The sequence below is a fragment of the Lemur catta genome, chromosome 10 (genome assembly GCF_020740605.2).
Source record: "Lemur catta isolate mLemCat1 chromosome 10, mLemCat1.pri, whole genome shotgun sequence".
Classification (NCBI taxonomy): domain Eukaryota; kingdom Metazoa; phylum Chordata; class Mammalia; order Primates; family Lemuridae; genus Lemur; species Lemur catta.
Genome location: NC_059137.1, coordinates 8270924 through 8291834, shown reverse-complemented (window position 1 = coordinate 8291834; position 20911 = coordinate 8270924). Strand labels below are relative to the sequence as shown.

At 51.3% G+C, this 20911-nt stretch overlaps 2 protein-coding genes across 24 annotated transcripts in view; one reads left to right on the top strand and one right to left on the bottom strand.

The window, feature by feature from the left end:
- The window catches only part of ANGPTL2 (angiopoietin like 2), a 34133-nt gene extending 27101 nt beyond the window's left edge, over window positions 1–7032 (bottom strand). Inside the window, exon 1 of the mRNA XM_045563422.1 lies at window positions 6533–7032. The gene's annotated coding sequence lies outside the window, so the exon portion shown is untranslated. The remainder of the gene's footprint in view (window positions 1–6532) is intronic.
- The window catches only part of RALGPS1 (Ral GEF with PH domain and SH3 binding motif 1), a 262547-nt gene that overhangs the window by 166306 nt on the left and 75330 nt on the right, over window positions 1–20911 (top strand). The gene's annotated exons all lie outside the window — the stretch shown is intronic.

Sequence of the window (20911 nt, the reverse complement as noted above, 5' to 3'; positions counted from 1 at the left end):
AGGCCCCAGAGGGCCCAGCTGACCACATGACAAACAGTGTTAATAGTAATGGCTGCGTTGTTTGCTGTGAACTTGTGTGCCCAACTACACTCTATCTCATTGGCTCAAGCAACCCTCTAAGTAGGGGGCTATACATCCTGGTTGGCCCCAGTGGAGGTCTTTTGTCTTATGTAATTATTAATAGGACCCCCTTTTCACTCTCAAAAGTATCCTGATTGAGCAACAAATCATGTGGTCCCCTTCCCTAGGAGAAAGTTACCATCTGCGTTTGGCGGTAGAGGAAACCCAGGTCCAGAAAGGTTAGGCCACTTGCTCAAGGTCACTTGGAGTAAAGATCAGGACTGGGATTTAGCTGTCAACTGCCAGGTCCGTACCTCACTTCCATCAAGGTTCTTTCCAGCCAATATGAGCAGAAGGTGCTTATTTGTTTAACAGCCAGGATGCAGATTACTTCCTACCCACTGTTGACTGAATAGGGAGAAGTGGCTTTCAGGTCAGCACAAGGGTGAGTTTTGTTGGATGTTAGAAAGAGCTTCTTGATCATGCAAGTGGTGAGACCCCAAAATGGGCACCTAGGATGAGCAGTGGCATCCTCACCTTAGAAAACCTGGAGAAAGGACTGTGCATCGTTTGTCCTGGATGATTCACCACCAGCCTGGAGGCCAGGGAGGGAATATCCAGGTCTCCAGCTGCCATCCCCTCCCAGCCTAGTCTCCTGTGAATCATTCCCCACCAGAAGGCACCCAGGTAGTCTAGAGCCAATTCTCAAACCCTGCCGGTCAGCTCTTTTAAGACCTTTGAATGAGCCATTAATCCATCCACCCAGCCTTCCCTCACCCATCCAGCCAGCCATTGTGTAGTGCTACAACCTGGTCATGGGTGATGGGAACACAGGCATGAACCAGAGAAGCAGATAGTCTAGGATCAGACAGATTTGCTGGAAGAGTGACATTGGGGGGTTGAATCTACCTAATGCCCTGGGCTTTTGTGCTCCTGCCATTGGGGAGTTGGCTCCAGGAAAGGGCTGAGTTCATGGAGGAGGTGGGCTGTGGCCACACTGTGAGATCATTGGGCAAGAAGGGATGTGGTTAGGCAGTGGGGAGGGGTTGCCTTTGCCACGGGAGACAAGGATACTGCTGCTACTTTTGCACAGTGCATTATTTGGGAACCATTTTGAGATTCCCCCAAAGTCTGTGCACTGAGCCCTCCTGTGCCAGGAGCCTCGGCCAACAGAGCAGAGGCGGGGGAAGAGTCTGCAGAAGCCATTTCAGAGTCCAGCTTCTGAGCTGGCTGCTGCATTTCCGGCAGCGCCTAGTATGCTCTAGAGCCCTGGAACTGGGGAAGCCTCGGACAAGAAGGAGAAATTGGGCTGGGTGAATAGCACTGCCCTAGAATGGCTTTCTGGGAAATCCAGGCTGTGCCTAGAGCTGCTCTTCTAGGCCAGGCTGAGCAGTTAGCACCAGGGCCACCCTGGCTTGTTTGGATGCACTTGTCCCTGAGCACTGAAACAAGCCCTTTTTGTGCCTACCTCACTGATCCCAGCAACTCTGTGAGGCAGGGGCTATGATTATCCCCATTTCACAGATGAGCAAACAGAGGTTAGGGATGAAGTCACAGAGCTGCCAACTGGTGAAGCCGAGCTAGGAATCAGATATCTCTACTCCAGAGCGAGGTTTCTTACCCACACAATCCTAACTGGCCTCCTTGCCTTTGGGTGCCCTCTCCCCTGCAGTCCCCGCTGCACACAGCTCCAGGGCTGTCTAACACATCCGATCATGTCAGTGTCCTGCTTCAAAACAGAGCCTGCGTGGTCATGCCTCCCTGCCTTTGTATGTGCTGTGCTTTTTGTCTCAAGCACCTTCCCCCACTGTCCTGCCTGATGTGTGCCTGTCTTCCTTTCTAAGTTGGCCTTACTGTGAAGCCACTTGAAGAGAGGTCCCCCCTCCTGGCTCTCAAGAGCGGCTGTGGCCACCTCCATTCCAGCACCTGAGACTCAGATTGTACTCATCTGATTGTCTACCCCAGACCATAGCTTCCTAGAAGCAGGGTGAGGGCAGATTCTCCCTCTGAATGCCCAGTATGCAGGATGGCACCTAGCTTACTAAATAGGGATTCAAGAATTTCATCCATTCAACATATTTCCCAAACATTTCCCCTGTGCCAGCCACTGTGCCAGGGGCTGGAAATAGAGCAGAACAAGGTAGGCTAGGTCCCTGCCCTCAAGGGGCACACTGTAGGCAAGAGGGAGAACAGGCACTCGTAACACAGGTAATGATCAGTGCCCGCGTGGGGTACCTTGGGGGGCTGTGGGGGAAGCTGATCCAGCCTCAGAAGAGAACATTGGCTGGACAACAGAGCAGGGCATGGTGTGGCACCCTGGGATAAAGCAGCTTGTTTGCTTGAGAGCCTGGGTCTGAGGCTCGCTTCATTCATTCACTCATTCATTCATTCCACAGATCTCTGCCTGGCCCTGAGTGGACATTGGAGGTTCGGCAGTAACTAAGACAGACACAAGCCTTCCCTCATGGAGGCTGGAGAGGGACCATCTCGGGCAGGACTTTGGGCATTTCTGGGACTGGGCAGGTCCTCAGGCATCACTTGGAGATAAGAACAGAGTTCGCTCTGGGCTTTTCCGCCAGGGTCTTGGGCCTGCCTGTCTGGAGGACTAGGCAGCATGAGGAGGTGAGGGGGGTGAGGCTCTGAGGCTGCTGGCCTCAAGACAGGCTGATTTCACCAGAGAATAGACCTGACACAATAGCTCAATTGTGAGAGGCCTGGCTCCCCCACCCAACATTTTAACATTCCTGTGATCAGAATGTGTCTCAGGATCGATGTGTACATGTAACGGGCCAGTGCAATGTTTTAAACCCCCCAAAGCTGTTATTAAGTCAGTCACATGGCTTCCAGTCCATATGAGGGAATACAGTTTTGTCATAGAAACTGCCCCCAGAATGAGGTTTCTGACGTGACCTATCTGTCACCACAAACTCCACACTGCCTGTGGCTGAATAACCCTTCTATTTAGGGTGTTTTATATAAATTCACAGACAAGAAACACTATTCAATGAATCAGTTCTTTCTTGAGATTTCCACAGTGTGTCCAGGATGGCAGCAGACCAGGGTAGCATGGGCACAGACCAGGGTAGAATGGGCACAAGGATTTGAATCCTTGCTTTTTGGCCCACTAGAAGAAAGACCTTGGGAGAGGTGCTGCACCCCTGAACCTCTGTTTCCAAGTTCTGTAAAATGGGGACAACACCACCCATCTTGAGGACTCTCTTAGCTCCACCTGCCTCCCCTTTACCACTCACACGGAGCTGTGCATCTGCGTGATTATTTGCCGTCTGCCTAGTCCCGCTGGGCTGTGGGCTCTGGGAGCGAAGCCCCTCCCCCATCTGCCTGCTGTTAGCCGAGACCGTTCCAGATCAAATGGGCTGTGATTCAGAGAGAGGCGGGGTGCTGAGCGTACCTGCCGTGGGCAGGACTACTGTTATATTTGTTTTATAGCAGTGACCAGCTGCCACCTCCCTGATGTTTTCTCAGGAATTGCTCAAGTGTGGCCCAGGTTAGATGATGAGGACCTGAGCTCTGCTTCTGCAGCCCTAAGGGAACCTCCAAGTAGGGTTGTAAAAAATGCATAAATGGTATCTCAGTCACATGGACAAATGCTTCCCCCAGACCCTGCCCCGCTGAGCTGGTGCCGGAGTCCCCTAGTGCTGGTGTGGGGAGGCACCCGGGCACATGGATGTTTGAAGTCAGCCAGCCTGGCTTGAACTCCCAGGTCCACTTACCACTGGCCATGTCTCCCCAAGGCACCCTGTGTGGCTATGCTGAGGCTCCTCTGTAGGGGTCGCAGTAATGCCTCTTCTGCCTCCGAGAGGGGCTTCCATGGAGAGCACATGATGCATTGAAATCGGGCAAGCACGTGGTTTCAGAGGGCTTGGTGCAGCATTCTATGGGACAGCAACTAAAGCATACTTGGCTGCAGGAAGCACTGGGCAGGGACCCAGTGGCAGAGTCAAGATATGAGAAATCAAGACACGTTGAACAAGGCAGTGGAGTGAGGTGGAAGAAGGCAGAGGCTTTGGGGCCAGGCAGACTGGGTTCACCTAACTGTGTGACCTTGGAGAAATTAACCTCTTGAGCCTTAGTTTTCCCATCTGTAAAATGGGATGCTAAAACTAGACCCTACCTCCCAGAGTTGTGGTGAGGATGGAATGAGATAATATATGTGCCTCACTTGGCCCAGTGGGTATTTCATACATCACTGTGGGATGGAGGACCAAGTAGAGGAACCGCTTATTTGCTCTGCCTGTGAGCTTGCAGCAGTACCAGGTAGTCCCCTCCTGAACCAGGTCCTTTACACAGTTTTGTCTGTTACACCTGCCTTGATTGAGTAATAATTAATCACGTTTGGTTAGCCAGGCCCAAGCAGTCAGTCGGAGCCTCTGCTCAACCTGCACTGCCCGGAGAGGACAGTGGGCCACCATGGTTCCAGGCTGGAGCAGGAAGCCTCTGGCTTCAGGAGCCCTAGAGGCCTTGAAAAGCAAATACTTAACACCAGCTCTTCAGAATACTTCCCAGAGCTCAGGGAGCCCACTGGGACCTCTGGGGGCCATGGGACAGGAGCTACTACCCTGGGCCACCATGTATCAGTGCTGTCCCATGTGACATCCACCACAGTTCTAGACTTGGTGATGGCCATTGCTTGCCTCCCCCGCTGCAAATCTGGGACAGGCCTGGCCATTTGTCCTTCTGACTTTGTGGACCTCCTACAGCACCAAGGTAGCTCTATTTTCTTACTGTGGTTTTGGTGAGGAGATCGATAGGTAGACAAGTAGTGCCCATGTGGGTGGCAAGATGCTGGTCCTCCTACAAAGTTGGTATTGGATCCTTTTGTCAGTGTGTCTACACTTTTCCTCAGTGTGGACTTCAAGGATGCAGACATGCCTCAGGTGGCCCTAAACCCAAACCCCAGCCGCAGTCATAAGGCACCCCTCAGGCTCCTGGAAAGCCCCCGAGTACGAGTAGTGGTAACGGCCACCACATTGGCTCTGCCTTGTGGGATCTTCTGAAAACCCTAGCAGGATGTGTCCAGAACAGGGAAGGAATTTGTGTGTCTGCCCTCCCCTTCCCTCTGTGTGATTCTGATTGTTAATGGTTCATAATAATAAGTGACTGACGTTTGCTAAGGGTTTGCTGCTCCCCAGGCACTGTGCTAAGGCCTCCCTGTGCGTGATCACTTGTGCTTCTTCTAGAATGCAGTGGAATTTGGTTCAGAATGGCTGGTGCCAGCACTTACTGGCCGTGTGGCCTGGGCACATCATTTAACCTGTACCTCAGTTTCCTCACCTGTAAATGGGGGTGAATAATAGTGCCTGTGTTACAGGGTGCTTGTAAGGCTTCTGCAAGTTGGTAAGTGCCTGGCTCAGGGTAAGTGCGATATAAGTGTAGCTCTTACTAAGAGATGGGCACTATTATTATCCCAGTTCACATGTAAGGAAACTGAGGCTTAGAAAAGCTAAGTGTTCTGCCAGAGCCACTTGGCCGCTAAGTGGAAGAGCCAGGATTTAAAGCCAGCTTGTGAGCATTACCCTACTCTGCCTCCATTTGGAAAAATGCATGTGGGGAGCATTTGGCCAGCTTCGGAAGTGGCATTCTCAGCTTTCCTCAGAGCCCCGGGTGAAAGGAGATCCTTTTCTAAGTAACCGAACTGGCCTCTGGGAGCTCTCATAATCCCACAGCAGAGGCAATAGCTGACCCGTGACACACATATCACAGAAGGAGAAGGGAAGGATCAGTGGAGAATTTCTGTTTGGAAATGTTATCTAACGCTGAGTGCTTTCAAGGGACTCAGTACGTGGAACCCATGCTGTCCCCCGGCTGGGGTACCAGGGAAGCCGTTTCCAATCCAGCCAGTTGGAGACCCAGAGTACCAGCCAGTGCAGAAACCTCTGGGTGGCACATCCCTTCCAGCGCTGGACACCTTAGCTCTCCTCACCAGCTGAAGGGCTGTGAGCAAAACCTGCCCAGCTCCAGGGAACTTTCTGAACAAGGGCTCCCGGCTGCCTTAGGACAGCGTTTGCTTTTGCTTTTGCCTCAGCGAAGTCGCTGGCTGGGGTGCAGAGCAGCCCAAAACGACAAGGGACTTCCCGGGCCCTCGGGGTACCCCTGCCGTCTGGGACTCTTTCAGTCCGCTGCCCCCGCTAAGCACACACCCCAGCTGCCCAGCCGTGCCCAGGAGCTGCCTGCCTTCACCCCAAACGCTCTTTGTCCAAAGAAGGAGGCGGGGGCTTACTGAAGTCCTCAGAACCCCAGCCCATGAGCTTGTGCTCCAGACACCACCAAGTGTCCCCAGTCCTGTCTGGAGATGCCGTATTCGGCTCCACGTGAAAGCAGGGAGTGACCCGCTTTGGGATCTGGCTGCACACACCCCCCCAGCAGTAGGAAGCAGGGTTCTTGAACCCCCAGCCACGGGGCCAGCTGCTGCCTCTCGCGCATTGTCCCTGGCTGCCACAGGCTGGCCCCTTACCTCTTCCCTCCTGCTCAGCTCCCAGGGCAGCTCCTCACATGCTTCACCTTGGCCGTCAGTGGGGCAGCCTGTCCATGGCCTCCAGGAGGGGTTCCCGAGTCACAGGCCGGCCGACCCGCTGCCGCGCAGCCCTGCCCCACTGGCCTCTGGGGCTCTGCTTCCACAGCAGGGCTCGGCAGGGGATGGGGCTGGCCAGGGGTCCTGCTGGGGCTGCTCTCAGCCTGCTTTCCTTCACAGTGGGGCAGGCAGCTGCCTCAGTGCCATGCTCTGGGGTCCGGGGGCTCGAGCAGCACCACTCAGGGCTTGGGGTCCATCCTCAGGCCGTCTGCAGCAGCCTCATTTGAACTCCCAACTCCTTTGTGGAGCCTTTACATGCCGCCAGAGGAAACTGTGAGCACAGCCTGACCCTGGTTGGCTGCAGGCGCTTCTCTCCACCCACCAGTGCAAGAGGATCCCCCAGGCCCAGAAAGGCTCCGGGCCTCCCCTCAGCCCCAGACAGAGGCGGGCCGCCCGGTGATGTCACACTAGCTCCGGCCCCAGCTGGCCTGGCCCCTCCCGCCCAGCCCGCTTTGGCAGCCTCAGCGGGCCCCCTCCTTCCTTGGCACAGACAGCCTGGCCAGCTCTGCTCCCTGGCCCGCCCTCTCCCCAAAGCCCAGGCAGCTCCCGCGTGCTCTGGGAGGCAGGCGGAGAGCTTCCCCTTTGACTCAGGGAATGGGTTTAGATCCGCTCCAGCTGTGCGTGCAGCCGCCTTGTGAGCAGCAGGCGGCGGGTCCTCCCCCTGGATGGCTCCTGGGCACTGCCCCACAGGCTGGCGGGCGGGGCAGCTCAGCCCTGAGGGCCTCTCCTCATCAGCTGTCTGTCATGGAGGCTTCACTCTCATCTCTAAACCCTGGGGAAGGGAGCCCAAGGCTGTCCGCACAAGAGCAGAGTGAGAGCTGCTGGAAGTTAGCAGGAGGCAGTGGCTTAGGATGTTGGAAATACCACAGGCTGGGGGTTGGGCAGTGCTGGATAAAAGCTGTCACATCCCACCTTAGTGGCTTTGATTAGGTCACTTCACCTCTCCGGGCATCCCTTTCATGCATAGGTAAATGAGCTAATTAATTCTAGTAATCTACCTCCAAGGGCTGCAGCAAGGACTCTGTCAGGTCAAAGGGGAAAGGGCTTGGTACAGTGTCAAGGACACTTCCTTGAACCACCAGGAGTCTGAAGCTGGGTGGGCCAAGGGTATCTCCTTCCCAGAACCTCTGCTGTGTGATCCTGTTTGGCCTCAGTGTTTTCATCAAAACGTGACCTCCACTGGGCTCTTCTGGAAACACATACTGGAACTCCATCCGAGTCCTCAGCACCGAGTCAGCCACGCAGGTGGAGCTCTGTGGGTGTTTATAGAATCAGCAGGAAAGGAAAGGATGGCACCACACCCCGCGGTGCAACACCCTACAGACTCCTCCTCGGCACAGTCCAGGCGCGCTGCAGGGAGGCAGAGGGTAGGAGGAGCCAAGCTCCAGGGAGGGAGCCCCCGGGCACAGGTTTGTCCCTCTGCTTGGACAACAGCATGAGAAATATCAGTGATGACTCCTCTTTTCTTTTTAAAAAAGTTTTAGTGATGATGGTGGTGATGATGTTTGGGTACAAATTGGGAAAATGGGCCTCTCCCCATCCCTAGGTACAGTGGGTCACATTCCTGGTCCCTGGGTAAACAGCTCCACTGTGATCTTCCCCTGTCAGGACTGCCACTCCTGTCTCTGCAGGGAGCGAACTTTCTTCCTGCTTCAGCTTCTCCCCAGCCTGCTCAGACTCTCTCTTTTCCATCTGTCAGCTTCATCACGTTCTAGAAGGTGAGTCTTTGCCAGTAGCCCCCAGGTCTTCCAGGCCACAGCATTAGCCAGAGAACTGCACTGGACCATCAGCCAGAAATGCTCCCTGTACCTACCATGGGGAGGAGACCCGGCCACTCTGTGGGTTCTCCAAAGGGCCTGGAGGGCCCCCAGTGGGGCCATGGTGGGCTGGGGGCTCAACGTCAGTAGAAGCACATGGGATGGAAATGAATTCTCCTGGAGCTCTACCCTCGACAGGATGAGGGCACCCATGTTTTTGCCACCCTGAGATAAACAGTGGGCATGTCTTTCTTTTCTCCCTCCCTCCCTCCTTCCCTCCCCCTCTCCCTCTCTCCCTCCCCCTCTCCCTCTCTCCCTCCACCTCTCCCTCTCCCCCTCCTCCTCTCTCACTCTCCTGCTCTCTCTCTGTCTCCTCTTTTCTTCTCTCCTCCCCCTCCCCCTTCTCTCCCTCCTCTTTTTTCTGCCCCCAACCCCCTCAATCCAGGAAGTGTTTATTTGGAACCTACTCTTAGCCAACACCAGGAAATCATGGTCCCTGTCCTTGGAGAGCTGGTAGTCAGGGTGGGAGACAAACTGGGTATGGCATATGCAAAGTCCTGGGCGCTAAGGGAGTATCTGACCATTAGGCCTGGTCAGGCCTGGGTGGCCAGAGCCAGCTCCCTGAAACAGAGCAGTGCTCGAGCTGAAGCCTGAGGACAGGCCAGAATGAGCGTGAGTAGGAGGGCAGACGGTCTGGGTAGATTGCTCTTTCAAGGATGGCCACCAGTCTCTCCCGGTCCACAACGAGACCTTGACACTCCTCCCACAGAGATGTGGGGTCTGTGCCCCTCCCCTTGAATCTGAGAGGGTTTGTGACTTGCTTGTGACCAGTGGAATGCGTTGGAAATGGCACCAACCAGCTCCCAGGCTGGATGAGAAAAGGCTGTGTGGCCTCTGCCCAGTTCACTGGGGCACTCTCTTTTGAGCCCTGAGCCAAGCTGGAGCCTAAGAAGTCCGGAAGCCACCATGCTGAGGCCACATGCAGTGTAGGTCCCAGCCAACGGCAGCATCAGCCCCCAGACTTGTGAGGAAAGATGCCTGTAGGTGATCCCAGCCCCTAACCATCAAGTCACCACCTGCTGCTGCGTCACTCCTAGCTCTGGAGTCTTCCACTGAGGCCCCAGACGTCAGGGAGCAGAGATAAGCCATACCTCTGTTCCATATCTGAATTCCTCACCCACAGAACCCATGAGTGGAATGTGAGTGTTGCTTTAGGCTGCCGGGTTCTGGCGGTAATCTGTCACACGGCAGTGGTACCTGGAAGGGACCTTGAGGCAACAGCAGTTGTAGGGAGTCCTTCAGAGGAGCCAGGAGAAGAAGAGCATTTTGGATGAGGAGAAAAGATGGGTCTTGTTAGAGAGTGGGCCTGTATCTCAAGGACAACAGGGAGCCACTGAAAGGTTTGAGCTAGACAGTGTTGAGACTTTATTTTTAAAAGGCCACATTAGTTGTTGAGTGGAGACTGGATTAATGGGAGCTATAGACAGGGCGTCAGAACTTTCCCACCGTGCAGGAACAGGTATAGCCCAAACCCCTCAGTTACTAAAACAAATTTGCTGTCACAAATCAAAGTTCCTAGGACCTCATCAGTGGAAGAGGAGCACCAGAGTGAACTTGCCCTGCCCCTCTGCACAACCCCGGCCCCTTTGGTGGCCTTGAGCAGTTGAGTGCCCTACTGAGGAGCTTGAGTTCTGGAGTCAGATTCTAGTTCTACCACTCAATTGCTCTGAGCCTCACTCTCCTCATCTGTAAAATGGGGATAATGAAAGGATCTACCTCATAGTGCTGATGTGAAAATGAAATAAGCTGTGACATGTTAAGTGTAACACACACTGGCTAGTGCATAGCTCAGTGAATGTTGGCTATAGTAGTTTTTATTGCCTCCTTCACAGGGCTGTGAGTAACCTGAGGACAGGGACATGTGCGGGCCATGTAGAGCTCTCCTTGTGTGTGGCCCAGGGCAGAGGAGTGCATGAATGAATGGCTGACTGCAGGCAGGTCAAGTGCTGTGGCTCAAAGTCTAATGGACCTGGGCTCAAATCCCAGCTCTGTCACTAATCTCGGGTAACTTTCTTATTCTCTCTGAAACTTTGTTTCCTCATTTGTAAAAAGGGGATGCTAATACTCACTCCACTCCTCAGGGTTAGTGTGAGAATTGAATATGATAATGTACCTGAGGCACTTAGCACAACGCCTGGCACCAGCATTTAGCGATTGCTCAGGAAATATGTGCTGCTGTTGCTGCCTTCAGACTCCTCCCTACTCTCCCGCAGAACATCATGCTTCCCAGCGATGACTTCTAAATCTCAGGAGCCCCCTGACCTCCTCAAGGAGCACCATTCCCACTTGCCCGTTGGACAGAAGCATCGTGTGACTAAAGCATTTGAGAAGTGAATTTTAATTTTCCTTTTTATAGTTTTTATCAGGATGAAAAATGTGTGATGTTTACATCACAAAGAATACAAAGAATCTTAATGTATGTGCCACAATCTGTATAAATGGTTTTCTTGTGTTTTCCTGTCTTATCATGTTCCTGACAGGCATAAATTTTTTTCTGTTGGAAACAATGGGATGTTCTGTTGAGATACTGTGTATGTAGCAGGAGTGTGTGTGTGGGGGGTGCATGTATAATGTGCTATAGAGGGGTGTGCTTGGGAGGGGGTGACTTTACTGTATCTTGCAACCTAAGAGTCCCACTAGTGTTTAAAGCTTCCTGTATCCCAAATTGACTTTTTTCTCCCACTTTCAGCACTTTAAAAGTCTTTCCACTGTCTTCTGGCCAACATTGTTTCTGAGGAGAAGTCATCTGCTTTCCTATGTACATAATGATTCTTTTTTCCTCTGGCTTCTTTTCAGATTTTTTCTTTGATTTTTAGCAACCTGATTATGATGTGAGTAAGTGTGATTTTTCTTTGCATTTATTCTATGTGGGGTTCACTGAGCTTCTTGAACCTATGGATTGATGTTTTCCACTAAATGTGGGAATGTGGGGGGAATTTTTTAGCAATTATTGCTTTGAATGTTTTTTAGACTCAATTATTTCTCCCTTACCCTTCTAGAACTTCATTTATACACTGTCATTGTCTCACAGGTCCCTGAAGCTCCATTTATTTATTAATTTTTATCTTTTCTTGTCTCCTGCTTCAGTTTGAATCATTTCTGTTACCTGTCTTCAAGTTTGCTAATCCTTTTTTCTATAGCATCTAATCTGCTATTAATTTCATCCAAAGTATTTTTTGGTTCTAGAATTTCCACTGAATTTATTTTTATAATCCTATTTCTCTCCTGGGATTCCTGTGCATATTTACAATAGCCATTTTAAAGTCCTTGTCTGCTAATTCCAACATCTGGGTCATCAGTGGGTTTGCTTTTATTGATTAATTTTTTCTCTTGATTATGGGTAACATTTTCCTACTTCACATGTCTATAATTTTTTATTGTATGTTGGACATTGTGGATGATACATTGAAGATACTCTGTATTTTATTGTCTTCCTCTAAAGAATGTTGTGTTTTGTTCTAGCAGGCAGTTAAACTACTTGATCTTGTGAAGGTGTGGTTTTATACTTTGCTTATATATGTTTATTTTGGTTTTGCCCATAGTCCCAGGGCATAACTCTTAGTCCTGAGTTTACTTGTAAAGCATGACCTTTCTGGGATCAAAACAAAAGCCCTCAGTGTCCCTTAAGCTGCTTTAACTTGGCAGGACTTGAACTCCAAACTCTATCTTACAGTAAATTGCTGAAATCTCTTCCTCCTGCTACTTTTGGTTGTGCTTCTTAGAGTTTCTACATGTATGCAATTTAGCTGTTAGCTAAGGATTTGAGTGGAATTTGTGCAGTAATTTTGGGGCTTCCCCTTCTGTAGCTCTTTCCTTTCTGACATTTTTCCCCTCAATTCCCAGCCTCAAAATCCAACCTCTTTCTTATCTTCCCAGACAATAGGACTGCTTCTCTCTGTTTCAGTTCTTCTGTGTATCACCATGAACTGAGCAATGCTCTCGTGTGCTTGTCTTCTTTCAAGGACCATGTCTCCTCTAGTGTCTCTGCTTTTGATTGTTCTCCATTGCTTTCAAGCAGTTGTTTTTTATATATTGTCTGGAGTTTATAATTTTTATTGACCTAAGTGTTAGTTGCATACAATGTCCTCCTCCCTTTTGGGATCTGGAACTTCCCACATCCCACTGAATTTGTCTTCTCCCCCAAACCTTCTGCACTCCCGGTGCTACTGGTGCCCTACCATAAGCCTAGACAGTTGGCTGATGGTTCCTAATCCAGTTGTCTGTCCTCCTTTCTCTTGATCATAGTCTGTTGGGAAATGTCAGCCTCAAGAATTCACAGATTGGTTCATCTCAGTGTACCTGCCTGAGCACTAGAAGATGGAAGAGATGTGCTGTCCTCACAAGCCTTGTTAGAACCCCTTGCATAGCTACCTGTGATGTGCTAGGCATCAAGCTCAGCATTTTATAGGTATTATTTCTTTTTAAAATCCTGTGAGGGAAGTATTACTATTCTATTTTCCTAGCAAGAAGACCAAGACATAGCAAAGTGAAGTTCTTTGCACCAGGCCACACAGCTAGGAAGTAATGGGACTGCGATTAAAACCTGCATCCAAGTGAGGAGGAACACAGTTTTCCTGCAAATGAATGCTCTTCTTCAATTCTAGCACGCTTCTTGTTTTTAGGTCTCTGAAATCAGGATGCTTCTCATAGTCAATGGCATGTCATAGTCTAACTGGCAGCACTTTTCCTTTCTTACTAAAATGTGATGCATTTTACAGTTGATGACTTGTCAGATTCAAGGAAGTGTGGCAGTTTTAGTAATCAACCTCCAGTGAGGTTGGCAATGGATGAAGAACAAAAAGGCAAAGTCCCTCCTGTCCTAGTCAGCTGGCCTTGGAAAAGCCTCGGGGAGTGGCCAAGCATCAGGAAGCCTGTGGAACTGCCAGAGCCTCCATCCATCCAGATTTAATAAAACAGCTGCCTCTAAACCAACAGTGAGCCAGCTGGTCCCCTCCTCTCCTGGAGACGTGTGGTGAGGTCCTGTGACTTGCTGCCCCATGCCGGGCAGGCAGGCCACATGCTCTCTGGCTCTGGTGAGAAGTTAGGAGACTTGTGCTAAGGGAAGATTCTAAGGCAGTGCTACTGTCTAGCATCACAGACGATATCCAGGCACCATAGAGAGCCCTTTGAGGACACTGTGTCTGTTAAACACTTGCCAAACAAGTCTATCATCAAAAGTCCGAACAGGTTGCACCCTCACGTGCAAAGCAGCTTCAAGAGCCTGTTGTTAGCTCATGTGTGACCAGTCATTTCAGGGGACAGAGTCAGGGCAGCACCTCTCCTCAAGTGTGGACATCACCCAACAAACACATCTGTTATTCAATCAACAAGTATTTATTAAGCCCTACTGGAGCATGAGTTGGGCTATAGATCAATTTGTCCAAAGCCGTGTGCTGAGACTTTTAGTTGACGGGTTTTCATTTTGCCTCCCAATAGTATTTTAAGGAAAGTTCATTTGGTCTTATCCTAGCTCTCTCCTACTGCAGGTGACACATGGGCCCAGCCCTAGGAGGGGAGACTGAGGACCAGTGAGAGTTGAGATTTAATTTTAGTTTGCTGGTTTTCTTTGTTTCTTCATAACAAAAACTTCCTAGAAATTTTCGAAATCTGTTTAAAATCATTCCCATCCAATATATATTTTTTGAAAAATATTCTCACTTCTGGAACATTGTCTGTGACAGACCAGACCTTTGTCCCAAACAGGAGAGAAGAGACAGAGGGCAGTTTTATGGTCTTTGGAGGAGGATTCCAACCCCTCACACAAGATACCTGCTGAAATTCTCATCTCAAAGAGCAGCCAGGCTGTTGCTGGCTTGTTGACCTTTCCTGGGCCCTGAGGAGGCAGCTGAGCAGATAAATGAGGGCTTCTGGCAAAAGACTGATAAGTGAGCTCCCCAGGAATGAGACCAGGGTGGGGTCACCAGGCGGTGGTGCCGATGCTGGCCTGCAGGAGCTGCTGGCAGGGAGCTCTCTGACTAATGGGTCTGGGAGGGGGCCCGTCCTCGGGGGGGGGGGGGCACCCGCACAGGCCCTGCAGGGAGTGAGGGCAGCCAGTGCAGGAGGCTTGCTTCAGCCCTGCCAGCCTCCAGACTACCCACTGCCCTCCCTTTCCCCTCCCTGGGCTGGGCCGGATAAGTCCTCCCTCTGAGGCCTGGAACCCTGGACAGCAGGGATCAGGTTTTCCCTCTGTGCTGGATATTCTTCGTTTGCTGCCCCAGATCTGTTCTTGGGCTCCCTGCCCTGTGCTCTGACCTTTATGGATTTCCTCAATGGGCTCCATTGCCCTCTGGCTGCGGGTTAGTGTTGGCCAGTGCAGGTGCCAGCAGGAAATGAGAGGGTGGGAAGAGAGAGAGGACAGGTGTATTGCCAGCTCCCTCCCTACTGAACCATGGCTGTCTTGGTGGTGTGATGGGAGTCACCAGGCCTGGGTTTCAGTTCTACCTCTACTGCTTATTAACCATGGACATCTGGAATTTACCTGTCCTCCCTGAGTCTCAGTTTCCTCATTTAAAGACTGGAGATAGTAATATTACCTTCCCAGGATGGCTGGGAGGAATAGGTTGATCAGTGTGAGTGCAAGTATCCTTAGTGCAAAATGTGGGACACACTAGGTGCTCAATAAATGATGGCTTTCTTCCTCTAGTAATTTGGAGCCCCATTATCTTGGGTTTCTAGTGCACTTGGGTCCCCTGAGGTCATCAGTCCTTTCATATCTCTCCAGACAGCTTTCTCTTAGCTGTCCCTTGTTTGTTTGCATATCTGTCACTGTCCCCAGAACTATTGCCACTGAGCGTCACTACTACTAGTCTTTTGGTCAAAGAAGTACTTCCCTGCCGCTTCCTTTGTCTGCAGCCTATATTTGAAGTCTGCTTAACCAAAGAAAAGAATCCTTTTAATATAGTGGAAAGCAGGCTTATGGAAAAAGTGCACGTACTTACAAAACTAAGTTGTACCCTTTACTGAGTGCTTATTGATCCTCATAATAACCCTATGGGGTACAGGAGGTTCTTTTATTACTTCCTAATTTTCAGATGTGGAAACTGAGGCTTGAGTTAATTGACTTGTCCAGGGCCACACAAAGGGCCAGCGTTGAACTTGGCCAGTCTGGCACCTGGGAGCCTACTCTTACACCCTCTAATTTCTGCCTGTGTGGTAGAGAAACCTCAGTGTTCCAGGCCCCAGGTACCAAGTCATTTTAGATAACCAGGTTGGCTGGAAAATAGCTACAAGGTTATCTCTTTAAGCATCCAATGTTTTAAAATTTTTATGCATTTTTATTATGCTTTTATACAGACCCACGCACACACATGTGTGCTCACCTCCATAACCTTGGCTAATTACGCAATTAGCCTCTCCTTGGTGATTCAGTCATCAGGAATAAGCTCACTTTACCGCGGGCCGCGGGCTGTCTGGGTGGAGGACGCTGTTGACAGGAGCCCTATAAACCCACGACAGCTGTGTTTGTTGTCTTTTCTAGCTCTTCCTTCCATGGCAGCAAACACCTTCCCTTCTCAGCCCCTCAGCCCTCTTCTCATTTGTTGCTTCTTACCAGCTAAGGTCCCAGAAGTCTGATAGAGTGATTTGGAAATAAGAACGGCTGGGCGCTAAACGAGTCTCACGAGCTCTCCTGTGAGTACAGTACAGGAGACTCGCTGTCATCTATTTGGGTGCTCACAGGCCTTTGCAGCTCACAAGACCTCTCTGCTCTTATGCAACAACCACTGTCTGTTACATACTCTCTGCCTGCCTGGCACGGGGCAGCCTCCTACGGGGATTATTTCATTGAGTCCTCAAAAACAGAGCCTTCCAGGAGAGGTTCTCTTCGCCATCTTCCATTTTAACTGATGAGGTAGCTCGGGCTCAGAGAGGTTAGGGAGTCTACGTCCATACAGCCAAAGCAGCAAGCCAGGATTTAGATCTGGCCCTGTTTAGATCCAAAGTCCACACTCTTAACAGACTTCAGTCTCTCCAACTTCCCAGTAGTGTGAGGCTGGGCACCTCAGGGAAGCTCCTGGCCCTCGTTTCTTCATCTGTAGGACCAGCCCCTTTATGGCCAGAGTGATCTTGAAGGTCAGCTGAGATGTTAGGTGCTGAGACACAGCAGGCACCCAGTTGGGGTGGGCTCCTTGTGCTCCCCACCCTACATCAGTGGTTCTCAAGCTTTGGTGGCTTCAGAATCAACTGAGGGCTTGTTAAAACACGGTTTGCTAGGTTCTACCTGCAGAGTTTGTGATTCAGCAGGTCTTGGGTGGGACCTAGGAATTTTCATTTCCAACAAGTTCACATGAAGCCTAGGCTGTGGGAACCAGATGAGCTTGCGATGAAGGTGAGTCGGGGTTGGCCTGGCAGTAGCCACCTGGCAGTGGCCATAACCTGCTTCTGAGAGCTGTTTCATGTCTTTAGAGGCTGGTTATACATCAAGAAGGAAAGTGCAGTTTGGCTTTTCCCAGGCATTTCCTGGGAGCTGATGTTTTGCAGTTTCCCTCTTGTGAGTGTCATTGATGCTGGCAAAATGGAGTGTTTAAGCCACTACACTTGTGTCTGGATGTGAAACAAGCTGCATTTAATTGCTATCATTAACATGACCCTGATTTCCAATTGCTTTCCTGGTACAGAATAGGAAATAAAAGGTACATAAAAAAGATAATAAATCATCTTGCAGAAATTATGTCTGTAAGTTATTTACCAAAACAACCACAAGACACCTTCTGAAGCACTGCTCAGACTAGGTGTACTTTTGCTTTGCAATTGGAATTTTAGGTTTATTGATATGTGGTGTGAGTGGTGCTCTTCCCTCCCTCAGTGGGCTGTATGGGTATCTGGTGCTCAGCACGGTGCCTGACACATGGCAGTGGGTGCTCAGTCAGCACTGCTATTGGATGAATAAATGAAGGGCCTGGTGGCACAGTGGTCGGTGCTAGAGTCAGAGCCACCTGGGTTTAAACCCTGGGCCTGCCCTTACCAGCTGAATGGCCCTGAGCTAGTGACTTCACATAGGCCTTCATTTCATCCTTTCTAAATTGGGGATAGTAAAAATAATACCTGTATTTCATAGGGTAGTCATGAGAATTAAATGACATAAGAGATCCAAAGTGCCTGCCATATAGTAAATACTTTAATTTTTCTTCCTCCTCTTCCTCCCGCCAGGCTATCTAGTGTACTGGCATGGAGTGTGGGCTCTGGAACCAGTCTTTTGGGTTCAAATCCCAGCTCTACTGCCTAATAGCTGTGTGCCCTTATGCGTGTCACTTCTCTATGCTTCAGTGCCTTCACCTGGGGATAAAAAAGCACCAACTTCGTAGAGTTCTTGTGACCATTGAGGACATAGGCATGTCCTCCACCTAACTGCGTGGCTGGCACCCAGTGCCAGTGAGCACTGACTCTCCCCTTCCACCCCTGCAGAGCAACAGGGAGGGAACCTGTGGAGAAAGCAGTTGGCCCCAGGAGGAGGGCATGGGAGGAGGAGACAGAGTGTACCCCTGCTGCTGACCCCTACCTGCAGCCCCACCCCCACCAGGGGAGAGAAGAGCAGCCTGGCAGAGGGTGCTCCTGGGTAAAGAAACATCCTCAGGCTTCTGCTGCTGGAATCTCCCTCTCTCTGGCAGGCCTTGGAAGATCAGCTTAGTCTTCACTGTGAGTTGACAGGCTCAGCTGGCTTTGTTTATACTCATGAGGTCGAGAGCATGCCAAGGTGGCATTCCCCCACCCCTCCCAAAGTACTGCCTTTGCCTGCAAACATCACCCCCTTTCTGCTCTCTGCCAGGCAGGGGCTGCGGGTGGGATGGCCCCCGTAGGGACGAGCCCCACCCTGCCACCTGCCCGCCCAATGGCCTGCTCTTGCCTTTCTTCCTCTGCCAGGCTTGCCCTGGGCAGCCGGGCCTTGGCCTCCTCCCCAACATTATTAGAGAAGCTTCCAACACCTCAAAATCCACCCTGGGGGACCCTCCCCATCTTCTTTAACATGGAACTCAAACTGTCCTGGTTTCTATGTGTGCAGAGCGTTTGGTAAACAGAATGCTTGAGCTGTGACTTGCTGGAAGGGGCAAATCCCAGCTGACACCCCAGACGCTCAGCCTATTTTGGGCCTGGTCTCTCCCCCACGGAGGTCTGTGATCAGAGCATTCATCCGCACACTCCTCCACCTCGGGGATGGGACACTCCTTTCCTACTTGAGTGTTGGCCCAGCCGGGTCTCCTGCCCCTGCTCCCTGGGCTACCCCTGCAAATGCCTGATATCCACTTGGTAAATGCTCTTGCCCCGCTGCCCCCGTGAATGCTGTGATTCAGCACACACAGAGAGGAGCTTCACGTAAGAAAGGAAGTATTCACACTGCCATCTAGCTCTGGCAGGCACTGGGAGACAGCTGCCGGCTCCTGCTCGGGATGGGAGGGCCACCCAGCCTCCACACACAGGGGTCTCTCCTCCTTCTTTTTAATTTTTAAGACCCGTAGTCTCTTTTGGTTGCTAAACTAAATGCAATTTAAATCTGTATTCAGAACACCTCATTAATAAATAGCAAATAAATAAAATCCTGGAATTACGAGAACACCAACATTCAACAAAATCTGTGTTACAGCCTGCTGTGTGCCTGGCACTGTGCTGGGCGCCTCTGCAGAGCTGGGCACAGCCCGGAGGTCTCTGAGCCAGTGGCTTGGATCCTTTCCCCACCTAAGACCCCTTTTGTTACCTTTTCTGTGTTTTGAAAACATCTATAAATAAGAGCAGCCATGCCCACTGTTGAGGCTCTTTATTAACTCATTCCTTCCTGCCCATGACTCCTTGATGTGGGCACGATGGTTCTAATCTCCATTGTGTAGTTGAGGAAACCAGGCCCTAGAAAAGTCAGAAGTCTGGCCCAGAGTCACAGAGCAAGGTCTTGTTCCCAGAATGGACTCAGATCTTCCATTGTCAGTAAGGGGCAGAGTTGAGATAGGAGACCAGAGGCCCAAATCCTGCTCAGCTTGGTAAGTGCTTTTCAAGCACTGGCAGTCATCACGCCACCAGTGCAGCCAGGGAGCCAGGAGTCCGGAAGACAGAGGGTGAATTGGTGTCAGTAATCACAGTGGCAGTTCAAGAAGCAGAAACCTGAACCATCCTGGGCCCAGGGGCACCCCAGTGAGTAGGCATCGGACAAGCTCACAAATTGCTACACATGCTCCAATTGCAGAAAAAGCTCCCAGAAAGAAAGAGCCCTTGGTGCCAGTTAGCCCTGCAGAGCTACAGCGTCCGAGGGTAGCCACTGAAGGACAGAGTCTGGGTCCACATCTCTACACGCCCTGCCTAGCCAGGTGACCTCAGGCATCCTAGTGTCTTGTGTCCACGTCCATGAAGTACCTACTTCAGGGTGTTGTGAGGACTCCACAAAGCTCATTAACTCAGGTAGAGCCCAGTGTGACACGCACTAGGAGCTGGCTAATGGCAGTCATTCTCACTAGTCTATCATTAATACACTGGGGTCACCGTTACCGGTGGGTAATAGCCGCTCTCATTGGCCTTACGTTTTAGATCAAATTGAGTCTGAACTCTTCTTGTCTGGTCTTGGAAGAGATGGGCATCCCCAGTTTGGAGTTTACCAGATCCTTCTGTCTGTCCCTGTAGTCAGCTGCTGGAGCTCTGCCCCTGCATCTCAGCTCTGTCCTTACAAGGGATGGAAGATGATCCTTCCCTGGGAGCTGAGGCCAGACCTCAGGGCCAACAGTGCATTGTCTGGGCTCGCCCTGCCTCAGACGAAGGTTTGGCCAGAAGGTGGGTCATGCTGTCCTGTGCTGACACACAGCAGGCCTGGCGAGGCAGAAGTTGACAAGCCACCAGGTCCCTGTCCCCAGAAATTGCCAGACCTGCCATTCCTGGGTCACTCTGACAAGGGAGGCCTCAGAAAGTTTTGGCTGCCAGGGCCGAGGCAGGCTCCCCTGTGTCATCCCCAGTCTTCTCCTCAGAAGGGCCCCCTACACAGCCTCCTTAGGCCCCCGTGTGCCTGGCTGTGCCTGCTGCAGATGCCCAGGCGAGCAGGACAGGTGACAGAAACTTGTCAGGAGCAGGATGCTGAACAGCCAGTGTCACCACCGGCACTTGTGCCGGCTGCAGATGCCCAGGCGAGCAGGACAGGTGACAGAAACTTGTCAGGAGCGGGATGCTGAACAGCCAGTGTCACCACCGGCACTTGGAGAACCTACCCTGGGCGCATGTGGGGGAAGGGTGGGTGCCGGCAGAGTGAGAGCAGGGGGGTGGAGATGCAGGGAGCGGGCAGGTGGAGCCAGCTCTGGCTCAGACTGGCCTGGCCCTGCTCCCAGTCACCACCCACCAAGCACCGGCTTAGGTCGCCTCCCTGGCCTTGCCTCTGTGCAGGTAGAACAGCTGCTGGGAGTCAGGAAAACAGCACGGCATTTCCCACGCCTCAGGCGTTTGTGGCCATCTCCACTATTTCTGCTAACTTTCTTGGCTCAAT